At 44.5% G+C, this 22020-nt stretch overlaps 1 protein-coding gene across 7 annotated transcripts in view; it reads right to left on the bottom strand.

Moving 5' to 3' along the window:
- Nucleotides 1-22020, bottom strand: part of LOC135904829 (uncharacterized) — an 809532-nt gene that overhangs the window by 769083 nt on the left and 18429 nt on the right. Inside the window, exon 2 of one of the 7 annotated variants that reach the window (XM_070525263.1) lies at nt 4689-4778. The exons of the other annotated variants lie outside the window; for them this stretch is intronic. The gene's annotated coding sequence lies outside the window, so the exon portion shown is untranslated. The remainder of the gene's footprint in view (nt 1-4688; nt 4779-22020) is intronic. 7 annotated transcript variants of the gene reach the window in all.

The following is a 22020-nucleotide window of genomic DNA, read 5'->3' as shown; positions in this document are numbered from 1 at the left end:
ACTGGAACAGCCTGCAGGCGCACTCTCTCAGGGACTGATGCGCCAGTCACCGGTCACAGTGCACAAGTGTGAAGCCAAACGTGGCCACCCGATACTGCGACCACGAGGTGATGAGCACGTGCGGGGTGCGAGATCAAAGAAGAACGTCTGGTAGACAGCAAGTGTGAAAAGGAGAGCAGGCGGGGTCAGTGGGAAAAGAGTCATCGTCTGAAGACGACATGCGCAATATTCCTTGAATATAGCCAAGGTTTTTTTTACTATTAGTTAGTTTTGTTCCAGCATGATTTATCCGCTGTTATTCGAGCCCTAAGGTTTCAAGTTGTAACATCATCATTCAATTCGAAAACTACTACAAGATCATTTGTGCACAAAGACAACATTGTAGCAGCCGTCATCACCTTCCATCGTTCCCACGCGCCTCGCCCTTTCCTGTTTTCAAGCAGAATCAAACTGCTGCTTGAGAGCAGCACAATAACAGTGCACAAGCGCCCCGTCATGTGGTATTTTTGTCATATTTCGAGGGCTTTCTTTGCAACACGGAATAAAGGACCACGTGAGATATCACCTGTTGGAAACAATTCATTCAGAAGTTTCTCAAGGTACTCTACAACTTTGTGTATCACACTTGACCTTTGCTGCTAATACTTAAAAAGTTGAATAGTTAAATGTAACTAATACGTTAGTTAAGGGGGAAATAAAGAAATAGCCTGAGTAAATATAGGCCAGTGCCAACATTATGCACCCGGTTCAAGTAGCGTCCGGAGTGCCTTTCATTTTTAAAACATTGGCTCAAGTTATGTGGGACAACCTGTATAACCAAGACGCCAAGGCAAAAATGCTCCCTCCAAAACACGAAGCCAGTATGAGCACGCATTCCAACTTCAAACAAACCATCACCGCCTCCTTAAGACGAATGGGAACGCATGTGCGATATTAAGAAAGCAAGTTCTTTATCTCCTAATGTAATTGACAGCTTACTAACCAAGTCGCCATCAGCGATCGCTGCTGCTTCCATGATAAGTCTAGTGTTTTCATTAGGATACCTATAGCCAAGATACTGGTGTTTTCAAAAAACAAAATACAGCCGCCTTCTGCACAATGGACACCTTGAAACCCCTCTCGCCCGGTGGGGACGTTTTTGTCTTGGTGTCTTGGTTATATATGATTGCTATTCAAAATAAAAATTCAAGTGGAAGTCAGCGCTTGTCTTCGTCATTCTTTCGGTCCCTTTGTCTATGTACGTGGTGTAAGTCAAGTTTACAATTAAAAAAAAGAAAACGATCGGCACATTGTGTCTGATCGCTATCTTTTTCAGGTTGTGGGATAAGCGATGCATCTTCGGCAACACTTCTGCACGGCTCCTAGTTTACGGCCCGGTGTTCACCCTGGGACGGGCTGCTCTTCTTTCCTGCACAAGAACGTCTGCAATTGCCGTTACGACCGCACATAGATAATTGGCATTAACTTATCGCCGTGTCTGACCAATAAAACTGCTCTGCATTGCACGCGGGCACGGTTCAATCAGGGCCGATCCCAGGCAAAGTTTAGCGATCCTCTTCTTTACTAACTTGGACTGTACATAATCATATGGTAACAGCGCCTCTTGTGCTGTGGGGCTATACGCTCAACATATATGATCAGTTAAAAACAAGCATAAATCTAAAAACTGCAGTGAGTCGTCAGACGGTAACTCATGTGTGAAGGACAAGCTTTTCCCACATTGCCGAAACAACATACTTGTCTAAGGCGAATGGGGAATCCTTTTAAAAGGAGGAGGAGAACTAGGCGGAAAGACAGGGAGGTTAGCCAGTTATAAGATTGGCTGGCTACCCTGTGCTGGGGATAAGTGCGTAAGGGGAATAAGAGATAATAAAAAAGAGAGATATTAAAAAAATCATCCACGTGCCTAAAACTTTAAAAACAATAATCTCGTCAAGGACGGCATTCAAACAACGGTCAGCGTTCGCTAGGAAGATATTGCACAAAATAGGCGCAACACAAGACGAATGTAGATGCCCTGTTTCTGCAGATAAAATCCATTCTCAAAAGAAACAAAGATGAAAGCAAGAAAAAATTCTAGTAAAATCATTAAATTATCGACAAACAGGCCCGCAGAATTCTAAAACGAAATAACCCCGCTGACTTCAATGCAGTCACGAACGGAAGTGAATAACTGCCTATGTGGAACTAGATGGAATAAATCTTCTACATCAACAGAACAGTTTGCAGCAATGCAGAGCAGTTTTGACAATCAGATACGGCGATTGGTTAATGCTGGTCACCCTTGAGTGGTCGTAACGGCAATTGCAGAGGTTATTGTGCGTGAAACAAAAGCAGCCCATTGCAGCGTGAACACCGGGCCGCTAAGTAGGAGTCGTCCAGAAGTGTTGCCGTAAATGCAACGCTTATCCCACAACCTGAAAAAGATAGCCAGCATGCACAATGTGCTCATCGTTTTTGTCCGCCCCGCGCATGATGGCTGGGTTCTCCTCCAGAATCACTTCAGAAAAGCTATAACTCGAAGGCTGAGCAGAAAAACCCGTTCGGGAGCATGTGAAATGTGCCGTTGGCGCTGCCTACGAGATTCCGCTACCTTGTCGAAAGTCATATGTAGGGCACACTGCACGGTGTGTAAACGAACGTGCAAGGGAAGACCAGCTTTCTATTATAAATAAAGTGAATGCACATTTGCCTGTGCTTGTAAAGTTTGTATGTGCGTTCCGGATTTCCAATAAACCGAGATTTTGAAGAAAAACCGAGCCCGCGAACTGGTGGAAGCATTCTCTATATCTCTAAGAGGGAATGGACGCGTAAGTGACATCAATTTCTCTAGTGGATAGTGAGAAGTTTTTTTGTGTGACTTGCTATAATCTGTTTGTGACAATGTGATCAAATGGTTTGGCGCATGTACGATTAAGCGAATATATTGACGAGCGACGAGGAATAAAATTATCTGAAAGTTAGCGCTGGTCCCTGTCTCTTATTACATGTGTTGAATATTGCGCTTTACACTTATTTCCTCTCAGTATGAACCAACTCATCCAACAACAATTTTTATTGAACTTCATACGATTAGAAGCTGAAAGTTACTAAGAATATTGCACGTTCGAATTAATGCCGCGAATTCCTTGAAATACTAATCATTCTTCTTTTGACCTCCATTTAATATGGTAAACAGCATGATTTATTTAGCACTTCGTGTGCAAGTGCACCATATAGAAGCCGGGATCGAATTAAGGAGAGCAGTTCATAGGCTAGGGCGATTATAAGAATATGCGCTGGCCAATCATGATAGTGAACACGCAATTAACGTGTACCCAGTGACAAATACTTCTTATAGATAAAAAAGTCGTTCTCGAAGACCTTGACAAAGCTCTTTGTTTTAACACTTACTTTATCGCGGTGTTTCTGAGTAACAGAAACACTGTTGTTGAACTCCCTCGCGTGAGCGGACAGCCAATGAACGACGTCCCATTTCATCAGCGGAGTATAAAAGCACTGTTTCAAAGATCGAACTCTTGTAAAGAGCGGGGTCGGACTGTTTGTCATGCACGCTACTACTCTTAATCTTGGCAAGGTACCTGAATAATATTTTTACGATGTTTTGGAAGAAAGCGCAGTGCCAGATCACTTAAATATGGGAGATGTGGTGTTTGTGAACAAATAACTAGGTCGTCAGATACCATCCATTCTCTTGCAGAATTTTTGAACATGTTATAGTTAGCAAAATCATGCGCGATTTAGACCAGTTTTTATTACTGAACCCTCAACAACATGGTTTTCGTAGTCGGTTGTTCTCGCGTAATACAGCATACAGAGTTCGTGCATAATTTACCAGGTGCCCTGAATAAAGGTTACTCAATTGACTGTTTATTCTTAGATTAAAAAAAGTTTTGATGTTGTTGCTCATTCAGTACTACTTAAAAAATTACGATGGTATAATATAAACAAAGGTGTTAATATATGGGTGGGCAAATACTTGACCACGAGATGCAAAAGGGTTGCGTTGAATTGTGTTGCGTCAAGTGACGTTGCCGTATGGTCAGCTGTGCCTCAGGGTTCACTTTTGGGACTACTCTTGCGTTTTATATGCATAACGAACATACCCACTGTACACAAGGCTTTTTATATATGCCTTGGATTAGCCGAAGTGGGCTACGATGGCTACAATGATTCAAGACGTCCACAAAACGTTTCCTTTGTGCAACTGGAAGAAGTATGGCAACAGATGAGTTAAAAAGGTCTCTTTAAAGCGTTTTATGTCACCGTCTGCAAAACGTTGTCAACTTACATTTAGAAAACGTTTTGCGGAAATTATATATGAAGGTGTCTGCAAATTATTATTTAGATACACATATAAAATAAGACATTTCCAGCTTTCCTTGGCTTTATACAGTTGTTACACCTAGGGCCGTATAACGTAAAACTATCCATTTTGAGTTCATTCCAATCTCCTGACGTCATACTTGCCTAACCACCAAAACGAGCATCGTGTGGTTACTCGTGGAGGCGTTTGAACTGCCCAATTAAACGCTTTCTTAGTTCATAGGAGGTCACTTTTTGCGTTTAAAGCAAATAGTATTGGCCACCTTGACAGGTTCTTATTATCTAATTGTTTGACAAGAGGCGAGGAGCGCACAAAAGTAGATAGGGGATTCGGTGGTAGGAGGTTAGCACTGTGATAGTACATAACCGGGTGAGGAGAGTGGTGCCGGCGTCTGCAACTGGTCCGCTTCCCTTTCCTTAGCTTGCTGTGGCTGGTGGAAAATCGCGATGGCCTGCAACCGAAAATTAAATTTACGCACTAAAACGGATGCTCAGTGAAGACGAGTTGGCAGAGCGATGTTCAATACGTGTCAAAATGGCTCTGGAACGTTATACTTCAACGCCAAAATATTTCTCATAGGCAAAGAAATCCGTTCTGGCTGGAAGCTCTGAGCAACCAGTGCCAGAACGCTTGACAGGTAGTCATCTTGTATTCCTTTTGGAACGGGCAGTCTCCGTCTATAAACAAAGTTCAGTTTTGTTCGGCATATAAATGCATCTCTGGTGGGTACATATTACTTTGACATGGTGGGTTTCCGCGGTTTTGTGACGTCGCGTAACAGACAAGCGAAGTGGGCGCAGCCCAAAGATATTGGACCACTTGGGGAGGGCTAATGGCAAAAATGAAATAGAAACAAATTAGAATAGCTTTTTGCAACAGCGTTCCATGTTTTCATGGTTATATTGCGCTTAGTTTTACACTGTCGATATTAAGTGACGGACAGGACGTGGACGTACGTAGCGCAAACTACCAACTGTTTAATACTGTGAAAGAACGCGCTTATATACAAGAAGATATGGCGCGGGGGGGGGGGAGATATAAAAAGATATGGCAAGGTGACGACATGTGATCATTGTTCGGGCAAGGCATACATCGTTCACTTGCACCCGTTCGCCCTGGCAAACTCGACCTGAGCTTCGATAAGCGCGATGGACGGAGTGCTTACGCACACCTCTTTTTCTTTGGCTATCGCAAGCGCCTCCCATAATTCTCGCTCCGTTTTTGTTTTTGATGTGCCAATGACTGTGGTGCTTTCTAGTAGCGGAGAGCAAATTTTCATTGTTTGCAATGTGCAGCCAAGTTGCTAGGTGCTGTAAGAAGCTGGAGAGTGTATTTGTGCTCCCGTAACCTATCATTTAGACAACGTCCAGTTTGCCGAATGTATACTTTCCCGCAATCTAGTGGGATTTGGTAAACCACTGAAGTAGCACCTTCCACGTACTGTTTCACGTGCTTAGTCTGACAGACCGTAGCACTAGGATTGCCCTCTTTGGATCCTGCGTTCACCATCTTGCACATGCCTTTTAGTTTTTGCGGAGCGGAGAACAGTACTTGAACATCATGGCGTTGGGCTGTCTTTTTTATTCTATGTGACAAGCCATGCATGTAAGGCAACACCACGCGTTTTTTCAATTTTTCTTTTTGCTGTGTTTTTTGCCTTTTCCCGTTGGTTCTGATTTCGGGCAACAAGTTTTCACAGATTTGCACCACCATACTGTTCGGGTACCCACTGTTTTTTAAGCGGCTTACTTGCAAATCGATGCTCTCCCTCACAGAATGGTGGAATGATTTTTCAACTGCTTGACTGATGCAAGCCTTGGCGATGCCTCTTTTTATGATTTTAGAATGGCAAGAGTCATACCTCATGATTTCTTTTTCTCCTCTAGTTTTGTAGCACCAGCAGACGTGGGAGCTTCTGAGCCTAATGTTTATGTCAAGGTACTGTAGTCGACCTTCGGTAGTAGTCTCGTACGTGAATTCTAAACCTTCATGCACCTTCTTGAACATGCTGATGACAGTTTCTACGCTAAATGGATCGGTTTGATTTTATTTCATGCACACCAAATAATCGTCAACATACTTGAAACAGGTAGTTATGTTAGTTTCTTCAAACAAGGCAGCAAGTTCTCTGTCTCCCACACTCAAAAATAAGTCGGAACGCACGGGAGCTATACAAGAACCAATAGCGATACGATCCTTCTGCTCATACACACTGTCACCATAATCGATAAACCCACCATGTAGATACAGTTTTAGCAAGTTCACAAAACTAGAAATACTGCACTTTCACACGTCCTGAAATTTGGTGTAGCCCAACGTGTCGATGGCTTCTTCTACAGCTTGTACCACTGCTGGCCTTGGGGCACTGTAGAACAGGTCCGTCACGTCTATTGAAAAACAAGACGTCGGCGGGCTACTCTTTAGTGTTGCAATAACTTCATCAGAGTTGCGGATCAAGAACGGGTCGTCGAAAGGTAAGGAGTTCAAACATGCCTGAAAATAGTCCGCGATGCATCTTTGCCAGGTTGCGCGGTCTTCAACAATCGTGCTAAAAGGAATTCCCTCTTTGTGGGTTTTTACCGTGAAAAAATGGCTTCAGAGTGAGTTCTTTGCTCTCTTTCACGCGCCTTGCCAATCTTGTCAAGCCCATGCTTTCACATGTTTTGCCGGCTTTGGTTTTTAGTTTTGCAATTTCTTTGTACGTAATGTCGCTTTTTGCGAAATTCTTGCGGATCGCTTCTTGGGCGGATTTTTCGTATTCAGGAGCGTTCATTACGACAAACAAGCCTGTTTTGTCCGAAAGAAGCTGTTTTAGATTTTCTTTCTTGAGGTACCTAGTCACTCTGCTTGTTCCCGCAGGCTTGGGTTTTTCTACTAGGTTCTTTTTCGACACTCGCGCTAAAACTTCTTGGATGCAAGTCACTTTTTCTGGCTCGGGGGTCCTTTCCGCGACTGAGCGTACCATGGCCAGGAACTGTACTGCCGTTACCGGAGGTTCAATTGCGTGTTTTGGTCCGTTATTTAGGGTCTGTTGCACATAATCCGCTACTAGAAAGCACCACAGTCATTGGCACATCAAAAAAAGAAAAAAGAAGAAACGGAGCGAGAAATATGGGAGGCGCTTGCGATAGCTAAAGTAAAAGAGATGTGCGCAAGCACTCCGTCCATCGCGCTTATCGAAGGTGAGGTCGAGTTTGCCAGGGTGAACGGGTGCAAGTGAACGATGTATGCCTTGCCCGAACTATGATCACATGTCGTCACCTTGTCATGTCTTTTTATATGCCCCCACGCCATATCTCCTTTTATATAAACGCGTTCTTTAACAGTATTAAACAATTGGTAGTTTGCGCTACGTACGTCCACGTCCTGTCCTTCACTTAATATCGTCAGTGTAAAACTAAGCGCAATATAACCATGAACGTTCACCAACTAGCCCCCTTCGTTGCCTTACTCAATGTTCCCTGTTTTTTTTTCATTCATTTTAGTTTGGTGGTGCATTCGGCCAAGCTGCTGTCATTAGCGCTTCAAATCGATAATGCTGATTGCTAAACGGATCGCGCTGCGCGCGTGGTCTGCAGTACTGAAATTTTGCGAGCTTCATGATTGCACGTCCATAGTTGCATTTTCAGGTGCCTAGCACTTTGCGCACAATTTGCTTTTGCCTCTACCCATTCGACCACTTATCGTGGGCGGCCTTCGTCTCTCGACATCGTCATTCGCACTGTAGGTCAGCAAACTAAATCGCGCTGGCAGAAAATAAGGCAACTTTAGGCGACCTAGTAGCCTACTGTTTTCGCGTATGGTTAATTGCATGGCTGGTGTCTTGTAGACACTTCTTTAGGTGTCTTGAACATTGCTAACACCGAGCCTGCGCCCCCGTGCTTCAAGTGCGTGTCAATATTGTCGTCACGGCATCACTGTCTCACGCCTAATATACATTTGTCATATAATTAAAGGCTTGCTAGGCTGCTAAGGCGAGGTTTTATGCCAATGACACCACGTGCGGTGCCTGTGTAGCGCACCTCATCGTAACGATGAGTTTTGTTTAGAGCCGATGAATGGTTTACTGCATTTATAGGTTAATTGGGAGCTTTAGCTCGAGAGCTTTGATATAAATATATGAAAAAGCAGAAGTCGTTTTTCTCAGCAACTATTCCATCGAGATTGAGAATTTTGATCAATTTTGTTGCATTTAAAAGGAAAAGTGAAAATTTGGTGATTGTAGGAAGCATATATTTTTATTTAGGGTGCCATTTATTTGCATAAATGGTTGAATATTGCAACATCAAAAACAAAAACTTTAGTATCAAGTTTTCATCTCGACACCTCAGTAATGAAATACAAAATCACAATTCTGCAAACTACCGCTACTAAAATAAGTGAAGCGGAAAACTTTCTGCGTCATAGAGTCACTATAGAATATAACTTCCTTTCTCAAATGCAACGGATTTCGTTTAAATACAAGCATTTCGGCATCTGAAAAAAGAATTTCTCATAAAAGCACTTCTCAAGCAAGTCTAAAAAACATTTCCGCATCTTGCATATGTTTGAATACAAAAATCGGAGTCGGCCTCGAGATAAAGCTTCCTTTTAAGTAGCCTATGTCTGAGAGTTTTGTTTTGAGTGCTATTTGCGTACTGTTTGTTAGGCCATTCAACCGTTGCTGTAAACATTTATTTGTCACGCAAGCAGTTAAGAATGCGCCTCAGTAAATGTAGTATAGACTAAGACTCTGCGGAATGACAAGAATGTTTGTAGTCAACATTGCCATAGACATTGAAACTTCATAAACTTTTAATAAACGACGAGGCAGAACGACTTTGACAAGCGACTGGGTTTTGTGCTCCGCACGTTTGACGTATATATTCAGAATATGGGTGCCAGTCTTTTGATATAAACCTCGGGACTGTGATGATTAATGCCAGAAATTCTGCTTATATAAACGAATGTAGCGTTACTTGTCGCCATTATTACAGAGCGGCTGATTCTCATAATTGATGTCACGGGAAGGTGTTTTTAGAAAGGTATAAATATCCTGCGGATTTTTTCTGCCCCAATACCGTTCAAAGATTGAAACGAACTTGTGCTATCACGTCAGAATGAAATGCTAAGAGTGGTGCGTGTGACTCTCAGTGGATGCTGTGCCATTGTTGGCTGCAGTAGCGTTTAACTGTCGCCACGCCTACATTACGCGTGTACAGCACAGCCCTGAGTATACGACCTCACATTATGATGACTTCGTTGGTTATAGAAATATTGCCACGCCAGCTACGTATCTTCTGCAAGTTGTTGTTAATTGCGGCTTCGCATCATGCTTTATCGGCTATACCAGGTGACCCACGTAACTTGAGTCAAAGTTTAAAAATATGTAGATGCCACGTATCTGGACAGAAGCAAGGTAATGTTGTTTGCCGTCACTTGGAGATTCTCGGATTATTTTTTCATTACATAATTAGTCTTAATCAATTAACGAAGTTCTCAAATTTTATGAATAGATATTAGAATACACGCAAATCGCCTCGAGCGACCAGTCACGCGGCAATTTTGCTTGTAGCGCTTCGCCACAAGCTCAAACGCTCGCCAGCGGGGCAATGGCCGGGAAGCCACGAACACAGCCTGCGCAGCAGTTTGTGGCAGCTGCATTTAATGTATATTATACCGAAAGTCACGTGCTCCGATCTAACCCTTTCTTTTAGGTATGACAGAACAGCTTCGTCACTTACGGAAAGGTAGTTTACACGCCTCTAAAGGCAACATTTTTATATCAACCCGAAACCGAATATTTCGCTCCATAGTGGACTTTGTTGAGTGATTTAGAGTGAGAACGCACATTAACAGTAGCCTAAGGAATAACGAATGGTAGGAGGTAGTGATGCGGTTGCCCATTGCACTGGTCTACGTTTAATTGCTACCCAGTTGAGTGTGCTGCCCCCGCTCTGGATTACGGTGAGTGGTCTGAGCTTATTATTGAGGCGAAGGTGACAGGAGAAGGTGTCAATGTAGCCTCAATAACTATACAAAAACTATGCTTTTAGGACATCAAAGGAATGCAGTTTACACTAATGCGTATCTTGTGTATATTTATGTTGTTTGTGCCTCAAATAAATCATTTCTAAACGTGCCCTGTTTGTCCGGCACCTGTCCTATGCTCTCATTAACTGCAAATTATGTACCGATGTGAGCGCTGCAATCGGAAAACTGTGTCAACGCAGCAAGTTTTGCTGCATGTCCTCGGTTTTTGCCAAATGTGCTCGTACTACTAATTTAAACACAAACAGCTTAATAACTAAAATTTACCCTCAAGAGTTTTACTGGATTAATTTGTACATTTCAAATTGAATATTGAATTTAAGATTCTATGTATCACTTGAGACAATTTTCTCTTGGTTCATGAACGAGCACATTCTTGGAGTAAGCATGCACTTCTATTTTCACGCAGTACTCTAAAATTAATAATTCTGAAATTAATAGCTTGCAGCTTTAAAAGGAATGCGAATAACAAATAGAACATAAATTTTAACGGTCTTCGTCCGCGCGTATTTGAAGTCAGTTTATGATGGTCTCTGATGACCTTAGTTTTGAAGCAATGAAAGACAATCTTGTGGGCATCATTAAGGAGTGTGCAATAGAAGTCGGTGGTAACTCCGTTAGACAGGATACTAGTAAGCTATCGCCGGAGACGAAAGATCTGATCAAGAAACGACAATGTATGAAAGCCTCTAACCCTACAGCTAGAACAGAACTGGCAGAACTTTCGAAGTTAATCAACAAGCGTAAGACAGCTGACATAAGGAAGTATAATATGGATAGAATTGAACATGCTCTCAGGAACGGAGGAAGCCTAAAAGCAGTGAAGAACTAGGAATCGGCAAGAATCACATGTATGCGTGAAGAGACAAAGCCGGCAATATCATTACTAATATGGATGAGATAGTTCAAGTGGCTGAGGAGTTCTATAGAGATTTATACAGTACCAGTGGCATCCACGACGATAATGGAAGAGAGAATATTCTAGAGGAATTCGAAATCCCACAGGTAATGCCGGAAGAAGTAAAGAAAGCCTTGGGAGCTATGCAAAGGGGGAAGGCAGCTGGGGAGGATCAGGTAACAACAGATTTGTTGAAGGATGGTGGGCAGATTGTTCTAAAGAAACTGGCCACCCTGTATACGCAATGCCTCATGACCTTGAGCGTACCGGAATCTTGGAAGAACGCTAACATAATCCTAATCCATAAGAAAGGGGACGCCAAAGACTTGAAAAATTATAGACCGATCAGCTTACTGTCAGTTACCCACAAACTATTTACAAAGGTAATCGCAAATAGAATAAGGAACACCTTCGACTTCTGTCAAGCAAAGGACCAGGCCGGATTCCGTAAAGGCTACTCAACAATAGACCATATTCACACTATCAATGAGGTTATAGAGAAATGTGCGGAATATAACCAACCCTTATATATAGCTTTCATTGATTACGAGAAAGCGTTTGATTATGTCGAAACCTCAGCAGTCATGGAGGCATTGCGGAATCAGAGCGCAGACGAGCCGTATGTAAAAATACAGAAAGATATTTATGGCGGCTCCACAGCCACCGTAGTCCTCCATAAAGAAAGCAACAAAATCCCAATGTAGAAAGGCGTCAGACAGGGAGATACGATCTCTCCAATGCTATTCACAGCGTGTTTACAGGAGGTACTCAGAGACCTTGATTGGGAAGAATTGGGGATAAACGTTAATGGAGAATACCGTAGTAACTTGCGATTCGCTGATGATATTGCCTTGCTTAGTAACTCAGGGGACCAATTGCAATGCATGCTCACTGACCTGGAGAGGCAAAGCAGGAGGGTGGGTCTGAAAATTAATCTGCAGAAAACTAAAGTAATGTTTAACAGTCTCGGAAGAGAACAGCAGTTTACGATAGGTAGCGAGGCACTGGAAGTGGTAAGGGAATACATCTACTTAGGCCAGGTAGGGACCACGGATCCGGATCATGAGACTGAAATAATCAGAAGAGTAAGAATGGGCTGGGGTGCATTTGGCCGGAATTCTCAGATCTCAGTACGACGGGAGAAGCCCAGGGACTACAGGAAGACTTCATAATGTCCTTGGCAAGCATCTTTGTTACTTCCTGTTGGATAACTGCTAGTTCCGACGCAGAAACACGATATGGACATCTGTGAATGGGGTTCGCGTCGCTAGTATTTATGCGATGGGTCACGACCGACGTTAGCCTGAGGGTCGATTGTCAAAGTAAAAATGTCGCGATAGCCTTCAAGAACGCGGCAGAGGGTTTCAGCTAGAGCAGGTGTAAAGTGAGAGGAAACCATCTTCGCGATGTCGACGCCACTGCAGTGGGATCACGTCGTGGTGCGGGCTGAGATGCAGCAATCTGCGAATGTGACGGGCTCGACCTGATCATCTTGCAGAGCGTTAATTTAAGCCAATGAGATCCCGCTAATGCCAATGATTTCACGCTAACAGTGCGTGTACTCCTACACGCACTGTTAGCGTGAAATTGAAAAGAGGAAGGCAGGTGCGGCCGCCAGAAATCCTCACCAGAGTTCGCGGAACGGTAACACCATAAGTAAGCATAACGGCCAGAATTGGTTCGACCATGTAATTGCCTTCATGTACAGGTGATGCGGAAAATAAGTCGACGTCTGTGACAGATTTAGGTGGGAGGTGAATAAAATCCATGCAGCTTAAACGAATTTGAGGTGCGTCCACAGAGTAGGCAGGAAGAGGCAAGTCAAGGCGAAGTGAGCCGACCGAACAGTCAATGACGGCACAATGAGTGGAAAAAAAAAATCCACACCGAGAATGAATTGGTGAGAGCAATGCTCGATGACGGTGAAGAAAACGGCGGTGGTTCACTCAGCGATGGTGAGTCTGGTAGAGCACATGCCAACTATAGCGACAGTCTCTCCCTATTCGACTCGCACGGCTTGGGTAGGGGCAGACGTTAGAACTATCTTGAGACGACGGTGAAGAGCAGCACTAATAATGGGCACACGTGCCCCGATGTCAATCAACGCGCACACAGGAATATTTCAAGAAGAACGTCCAAAAGACTCTGGTTCATGGGTACGGGTGAAGCGAGGACTTCGTGCCAAAGCCGTCAATGCAGCTCCTATTCCAGAAGCTGCAATGCCTAGTTTTCCGGTCGGAGGCGCTGCGAATAGGTCGGAGAAGGAGCACGACGGGACGGAGACGAACGAGATCGACGGTGGGAGGGAGCAGGTGAGCGGGCGTAGCGGGGTCTTGTCAGAGGTGGCGCTGGATAAGATGATGAGTTCGGCATAGAAGGAGCGAACGAAAAGGAGGAACTCGAGGAAGGAGCATGGTCGGCAGAAGGATAGCGTGTCGGAGAAGTCCAGTGACGGCGGCAGTGGCGAGCCATATGCTCGATGCGTCGGCAGTTAAAACAAATCGGCTTGTCGTCGGTGGCGCGCCATTCGGACGGGTTGCGTTGTCCATAAGAGTAGCAAGAGGAGCGAGGTGGGAATTCGGGTGGGTAAAAAGGTTCAGAGCGCACGGGATGAACAGAGTGAAGGCTGACGTTTGATAATTCTTGGTGGACGATGGCCTGCATCAAGGAGATCGTCGCCGGAGAAGGATCAGATGACGAGAATAAAATGGCCGCCGGCTGTGCGGCCTCGACCTCACGACGAATGACGAGTGTTAAGTTGTCACATCGTGAGGGCTGGTGGAACAGGTCGTCACAAGATGACGTAGAGACTGTGTTGGGAAGGCGTGTGATGTGGTGGGATACTCGGCGGCTTTTAGCATGCTCGAGACGGCGGCATTTCTTGAGGATCATATCGACGCTGGTGACGTTGTTAAACAGCAGTAGATCAATGCCTTTGAGAACGTGACTAACCTTATCGCCCTCCGACACGTTCGGGTCGGCCTTGCTACAAAGGGCCAAGACGTAGAGAATGTGCGACATGTAGGACTTGGTCGGTGTCTGTACCGCGTGGAAAGGGCAACCAAACGATTGACTTGGCGACCAAACGCTTTGCGAAAAGGGTCGTGGAGCTTCTCAATGAAAAATCCCAACTCGTGATCTCCTCTTCGTGAATCTGGAACCATGCCCGTGGAGTGCCGCCGAGGTAGAAAAGAACGCTTGCAAGCATAATAGTCGGATCCCACCTGTGACTGGTGCTTACACGTTCGTACAACCGGAGCCAGTCGTCAACATCAGGACTGTCGACTCCTGTGAAAACGCTAAGAAATTATGTGGTTTTACGTGCCAGAACAGCTTTCTGATTATGAGGTACATCGTAGTGGGAAACTCCGGAGCACCTGGGGTTCTTTAACGTGCACCTAAATCTAACTACATGGGTGTTTTCACATATAGCCTCCATCAAAATGCGGCTGCCGTGGATGGGATTCGATCCCGCGACCTCGTGCTTAGCAATCCAACACCATAGCCACTAAGCAACTACGGCGGATATGAAAACGCCAGGATCCCGACGTGGGAAATGATGACCTAGGTCAAAGATTCAGTCCGAGAGGCTTGCGTAGATGAAGTGCCGCGACTAGGAGCCGAAGTAGCATTGTCGACGTTGTGACCGCTGCGAAGCTCCGTGGTGGGCACGGGGAACGTCCACCTCTACCAAATTATGTTAAGTGTAGCTGATGCACAAGCCTATTTACAATATATTTACACGTAGACCAACAGTGGCCAAGATGGCGACCCTATATCAATTGGGGACACGTCGCCTTCCTCCTCATCAGTGCAGCCAAACTGTGGCGGCTGTTCCGTATCAATACCGTAGCCTTGCATACAGCCTTATTCAGCGCCTCTTGAATGTTCTGGATTTCAATGCGAAGGGCATGTCCTCACTTTAGTTTTTTTTGGTTTTCGTTTAAGTTGCCCTTCTCATGTAATCCAAGGATTCGTGTGGACTTCTTTTTAACTTGGTTGGAATAAAATTATTGAGATAGAAATGGCACATTTCCTGGAACTTATTCCAGAGCACCGTGACCGCATTCCGATCAAAATCGCTCAGGCAATGGTTTAAGTAGTCCAAAACACTTTCATCTCTCGCACGAGTAAAGTACTTCAGAATCACTGTTTGATCTAGAGCAGTGCCGTAACGTTTCACGGTACATGATATGTAGACAAATTCATGATCCGAAATATAATTTTCTACGGAGGTGGCAAATGTTTCAAAAGAACGACTAATAAAAATAAGATGAAAAATGGTTTCACTATCTCCTTGTAAGCGCGTAGATTGTGTCACAAGTTTTTGCAAGTTACTAGTTAGCATAATATCAATCAAGTAATCGACATACTGATCGCAACTGTAAGCAGCATAATCCCAGTTAACACCAACAAAGTCACCAGGGAGTATTTTATCCTGAGATAAAGCTGACATATGCTCATAAAGATAATTTAGGAATTGGGTAATTGACTCAGGTGCGCGGGGGGATGAACAGCGAACATAAAAAGGATCGCCCTCAACAGCGAAGGCTTAGGATGGTACTTTAGTAATTTTCAATCTCCCGAACTAGAAAAGCAGATATGCTATGTTTGACTGGTAACGCTAAAAAAAATTAAATTATGCAGTTTTACGTGCCAAAACAACTTTCTCATTATGAGGCACGCCGTAGCGCAGGGCTCCGGAAATGTTGACACTTGGCGTTCTTTAACGTGCACCTAAATCTAAGTACACGGATGTTTTCGCCCCCATCGAAATGCGGCCGCCGTGGCCGGGATTCGATCCCGCGACCTCGTGCTCAGCAGCCCAACACCATAGCCACTGAGCAACCACTGCGGGTACTGTTACAGCTAGACCACCTCCTCTGGAAGGCGATGTAGAGAGAGAGAGAAGAAAGGGGAAAGGCAGAGAGGTTAACCGGATGGGAAGATCCGGTTTGGTACCGTACGCTGGGGAGAGAGGGGAGCGGGAGGTAAAATCATAGCAAAGTAGAGATAAAGGAAGAAAGGATATTAGACATGCAATAACACTCGGTGACTGTCATCGCATGCCGTCACTGCACAGCACAGTGGCACTTGCAGCACTATAAACATCTGTTCAGGCTACAGCCGCTTGTCCAATTCTGTTCCAAATAAAAACTGCAATAGTGCCCTCGTCGCCCTCCACTGCGATGGCTTGTGATGTCGGCATTCTAAAATAAGTTCCTTTTTTTAGCTAGAGGTTTTTGGTCAGAGTGCGCTATCGCGATTGCGAGTGATCGTCTCTGTATATTGTAGCGAGGACATTTACAGACAAGGTGTTGAAGAGTCTCCTCACTACCACAGTCATCACAAGAAGCGTCGTCGGCCCATCCGATTCGGAATGCAAAAGACTTAGTGAAGGCCACCCCAAACCATATTCAACAAAGCAGGGTAGCTTCGCGATGGCAGAGTCTAGCTGGAATGCAAAGGCGTAGACAGGAGTCTAGGTTGCGCAGCCGGTTGTTTTGAGAACTTCCTGCGTTTCACAAGGAGAACGTGATATCACGGGTGAGCATTCGACGTTTTCTAGCGGCATCTGTCCTTGATAACGGTATCGCCTCCTCTTCGTCGCCTTGAATTGCCGACCGAGCCGCGTTATTAGCGTGTTCGTTCCCTATGACGCCGCAGTGACTTGGAAGCCACTGAAATGTCACGTGGTGGTGTAGATTTGCAGGCTCCATATGCGATCATTGCTGCATATGCGATCATGGTCATAGAAGACATAAAGCGGCATATGTTAGGCCATGCCTTTCTTAAACATGTGCCCTTCAATTTTTGTATTTCTTTTCTTCTATTCAATGAGAAATGTGCCGGATTCTGTAACACCAGAAAATTTTAAATTAGGGTACCCAACAGGCTCACGTTCCGCTTGTGTATGCAAGCCGCTCAAGTCCCAGTTGAACACGAGCAGACTCTGGCTTCTTGGGTACGCAAGCCATTTTCCGCCAATAACCTAAATTTTGGTATTATGTCCACCAGAAAGATTGGCGCCACCTGTTATTACAAACCAATGTAGCATACAAAGGGCTTTTTGTGAATTTGGCCCCATGGCTCATACTAACTAACCTGACATCGAATATATTATTGGCAAAGACAGCCTGCAAATCATAAACAGCTTTAACGAACGTAGAGAGTTGTGAATTTGGTTTATAGTGACTATGAGAGGGGTTGTGAATTTGGAATTTCTGATAAGTGCATTGTGTAATTTAGGCTGGTGTTAGTGTTGCCGCAACGTAATCGGCTTTTTTTTACAAGAAATGTCGCTAGAAAAAAAATATCATGGTGCCTGATCTTGAAGTCTGTAATAGGAAAGTTTGACGCGTCCATAAGTAGCAACAAGATAGGGAAGGACAATTGAAATCGAAACGGGGGTTGCTGCTCCATAAAAATCCATCTCATGATCAATCGCAATCGACGTCGACATGGTGTTCGTGCTCTATCCTTTATTCTTGGTAACGAAGCATTGGTAGCACCTTGGTGAGCTGGTCGCTAAGCGTATTCCGGCTCTTAGGTTAACATTGTGACGGTTAGTCAGGGGTAATTCACCGCGGTGGCCTCATGATGCCAAATATTTCGAGACACAGCCGAGCACGTCAGCTGCCGGTACAAGCTGATATGGAGCCCTTCGCAAGGACACCTGTGCGCACAGTAACGCGTATCAAGCAGCTGATTTCCACGCGTCTTCAAAGAAGCGTGAAACTCCGGCTGATCTCATTTGTGGCGCTAAAAATGCCGCAGTATTGCAGAAGCTCATCGCGTGTTCGAAGTAGGGCCTTGTTAATAGGGGTAGAGAGTATTTTTTAAATATTGCATGATCTTACTGATCTTACTGGGGGCAGTCATTTTGTGATTGTCTGTTAAAGCGCATCGCAGCGATTTTTAGGCTAAAGGCCTGCTTCAGATTTTTCACAGCATATGACAGACCTGTCACGAAACAAGAGTAGCAGGAACACATGTATCGCAGCTCCCCTAATTATGTTTTTACCTGCTTGGGTACATGTGCATGCTGGGAGCGCTAAAACAAACCGAACGCCTTTCTGCGATGTAAATACACAGACGTGATGCCTAATCCAAGTTAGGAGGCACACTGTTCGCTTGTTCAGCAGTGTACTAACTCATGCTCAGAACTCGGCTCCTAATTTCTGCAATATCGCCATATTCATTGAGTAGTGTATAGGGCCTACGATCTCCAGGTATTCGACCCCGGTAAGTCATCACTTCTCTATGGAACTTATACAGGCAGCCTGATGCGATAGGAAACGCTACCGCCGCTGCTGTTTCTTCATGCACGCCTTGTCAGCATGTCCTCAGCTCGGCTGCTTCTTTCGAGGAGGGTGCAAATACAAGTTTTTGTGACACGAATCGAAATCTATTGAATACCGAACAGTTTTCGAAAACAACCCTTTTTACCATTAATATAAAACGATGTTTCGATCCTAGTAGGTGTGACATTACCAAGTTTCTATCATTAAACTTCGCGTTATAAAGGACTCTTTAATAATTTTATTAAAAATATACAGTATTCGCACACTAAGGATTTTTCGGAACATAGGTGGTCGCGCGCCATTAAAATGAAGTTTTAAAAAGCAGTTTTATGACCGCGCTAGGTCTGTGTATACCCTAAACAATAAGAGTGGAAAGCGAAGTGTCTGCAAGCCACCTTAGTTTAGTGAATTTGCATTAAAGTGAACTGCGTGGTCCACCTCGGCCTTGACGTTTCAGCCCTAGGTTTTAGCCACAAGGATGTGTTTGACGGTGTGTGTGAGAACATTGTAGCTACAAAACAGTTACCATGCTGATTCCAGCTTTTTTTACAATCCCCATAATAATTATAAATTTTTCTCCAGCCTAACTTGCTCAGGAAACCTTATCTGATATATTTAAATGTAATGATCTATTCATCTGGTTCAGATAAAGAAATAATAAGTTCTTACCACATTTTTGTTACTTTTCCAATGATCTATTCGTTCCGATAAAAAAATTCGGCCCAACCCTTCTTACGACGACTATCGACGGTAATGCATTTAGCATTGGATCAATATACCGGCTGAATTAGCGAACACTTTCAATAGTTGTCAAAAACTGCATCTGTCAGATAGCACAATTCTAGTCCATGAGCTGGTCTACTGGAAGTAGTGGACATTGCTTGTACAAATAATGTACATGCTTAATCGACAAATTAACAATCGATCACTAATTAAGTTTTTTCCTGATTACCTTATGGCACATATTGCAATTTACAAATTCTAGCCAGGGAATTTACAAGGCGAATTCAGTTGGAATTAATCTTGAGGATGACACCAGTTTCGAGATATTAATTCCCGAACTTTGCGGAGCTATGCACTGGTGTTCCAGTTACTTCTGTTATTCAATCCACAAAAGGACGTTTTGTTAAGAAAGTATGCGAAACAAAAGGGCAGTTTTACCGCAACTTTGACGGCGCATATCTCGTAAATGGTGCTAGCCACACAATTATTTTGAAGTGGATATGCCTTGCAATCTCACCCACTAGAATGGGTAAATTGCAATATGTGCCTTAAGGCAATTACTAAAAAGTTGATTACTGAATTTTTAATTAGTCGATTATGAATGTCAATTTTTTTCTGCAAGTAATATCCGCATCTTTCAGTGGACCGGCTCATGGACTAGAATTGTGCTACCTGCCACAGTAATTCAAAATTTTTTTCGAAGTGACCATACAGACACAGTGGCAAGAAAACTTAATTCTGGCAAGTACCGAAGAAGAGGACTGCGCACTTAAACTAGCAGAAATAACAAGCATCGATATAGGACACGCAACATACGAAGTCACACCGTACCTCAAGCCAATTCCGGGAAACATACGTGGTGTTATTCACGGAATAAAGGAAGGCACCACTGACGAGCAGCTAGTAGATCTACTAGTAACGACCAACAAGCGCAAAATCCTGTACGCTAGAATGCAGGGAAGATCGACGTCGGCAGTGATCACCTTCGAGGGCCCGTACGTGCCGTTCTACGTTAAAGTTGGATGTACGCTCACCCGCTGCAGACCCTACAGAAAGCCAGTTCAGTACTGCAGATCTTGCGGGGAGATAGGACACAGAAAAGACGTCTGCGCTAATCCAAACGACGAACTATGTGACAAGTGCGGAGAACACAACGCTGATCCAAACAACCACCAATCCGAGCCGAAATGTAAGCTCTGCGGAATGCCCCATGAAACGGCGAGTAAAGACTCTCGAAGGAAGCTGAAACCGACCCCGCCACCGTTGAGAGTCAGGGAGCGCTCAAGATCGAGACAGAGAAGCTTCTGGTACCAGGCCAGCGTAGTAACTACCAACGACAACGAGCACATTGATGACCATGTCACTATCGCCACAGTCACCGAATGAGACCGAACAGACAGAAAGATCCAGATCCAAGTCGGGATCGGGATCGAGGGAAAGAGAACAGAGCGTCCCCCGGATGACGGCAATGGGTGTGGAACACGACAACACCCAGCGCAAGGTAAGCTGGGCCAACGTCCTAACAGGGCACAGTCATACGACGAGGAAAATAATGGCGCTCAAACCACAATACACTCGAGGTACGAAGACACGATAATGATTCTCCGAAGACAGAACGATGAATTGAAGCGAGAGCTAGAACAGCAAAAGAAGAAGACACAAGAGAAGGAAGCTAGTATGGAAAAACAGTTCGAATACCTCATGCGAGAAATAGAACAACTACGGAAAGAACAGGCCCAGCAATCACAAACACCACTACCACGGCTTTCATCCCCACCACCATCCATCCCCACCACTCCATCCCATTTCATCCCCACCACCATCTTCACCAACACGACCAGAGCCAGCAACACTGTCGAACCAAGCGGTGATAACTCAGAATAATCTCAAGACACTTGAAGACCGCATCAACGCCGGCGTGACCATCATGATGGAAACCACAATGTCCACTGTAACGCAGGTTATGCAAAACACGGTAACGCAGATGATACAGACTGGGTTCCAATCTCTCAAGAGCGAAATCGAGAACCAGATTCAGGCCCTACAGAACCTACAGAACAAAATGACAATGGGGAGAAAGTTTCAGTCAACGCATCCACATGCTCTCTCTCTCTTTCACTCCCCATTCCCCTTCCCACGTGTAGGGTAGCAAACTGGACTCAGTCTGCTTAACCTACATGCCTTTCCTTCTTCCCTTCTCTCTCTCTCTCTCTCTCTCGCAAGAAGCCTAAGTACCCTGCGAGACAAACCAAGATGATGGAAACCTTAAGCGAACAAGATGACGAGGCTAAGAGAAAGATGACTGCAAGCGACACCCACGGCTCAAAATTTGGAAATGGAACTGTCATTCTATCCGAAGAAAGAGAAGCAACCTTGTACAATTCTACACGCAGTTTGACCTACATATTATAGCCTTACAAGAAACCGAAGCTGAAGGCTTCAAGGTCAGTGGTTAGCTCACTCACGTCACTGACAGTAAGACGAGGACAGCAATCCTGACCAATAAGGCCATCAACGCTCAACGACACGACATCCAACACCGCATCGAACACACCCTCGTCGAAATCGTACCCGAGAAAAAACAGCAGCAAAGCCTCTTCGTGTTAAACATCTACAGCCCGCCAAAGGGCCACCTAAGGATATAGACAAGCTAATGCGAGAAGTGAAGAATCTGAGCAATGGTAACGGACTGATAGTCCAATAAAACTTGGTGCTGGGCTAGTTGGTGATGCATTCTT

The sequence above is a fragment of the Dermacentor albipictus genome, chromosome 1, assembly GCF_038994185.2.
Source record: "Dermacentor albipictus isolate Rhodes 1998 colony chromosome 1, USDA_Dalb.pri_finalv2, whole genome shotgun sequence".
Taxonomy (NCBI): Eukaryota; Metazoa; Arthropoda; class Arachnida; order Ixodida; family Ixodidae; genus Dermacentor; species Dermacentor albipictus.
The sequence above is the reverse complement of the archived record's forward strand: the minus strand, read 5'-3'. Positions and strand labels throughout refer to the sequence as shown.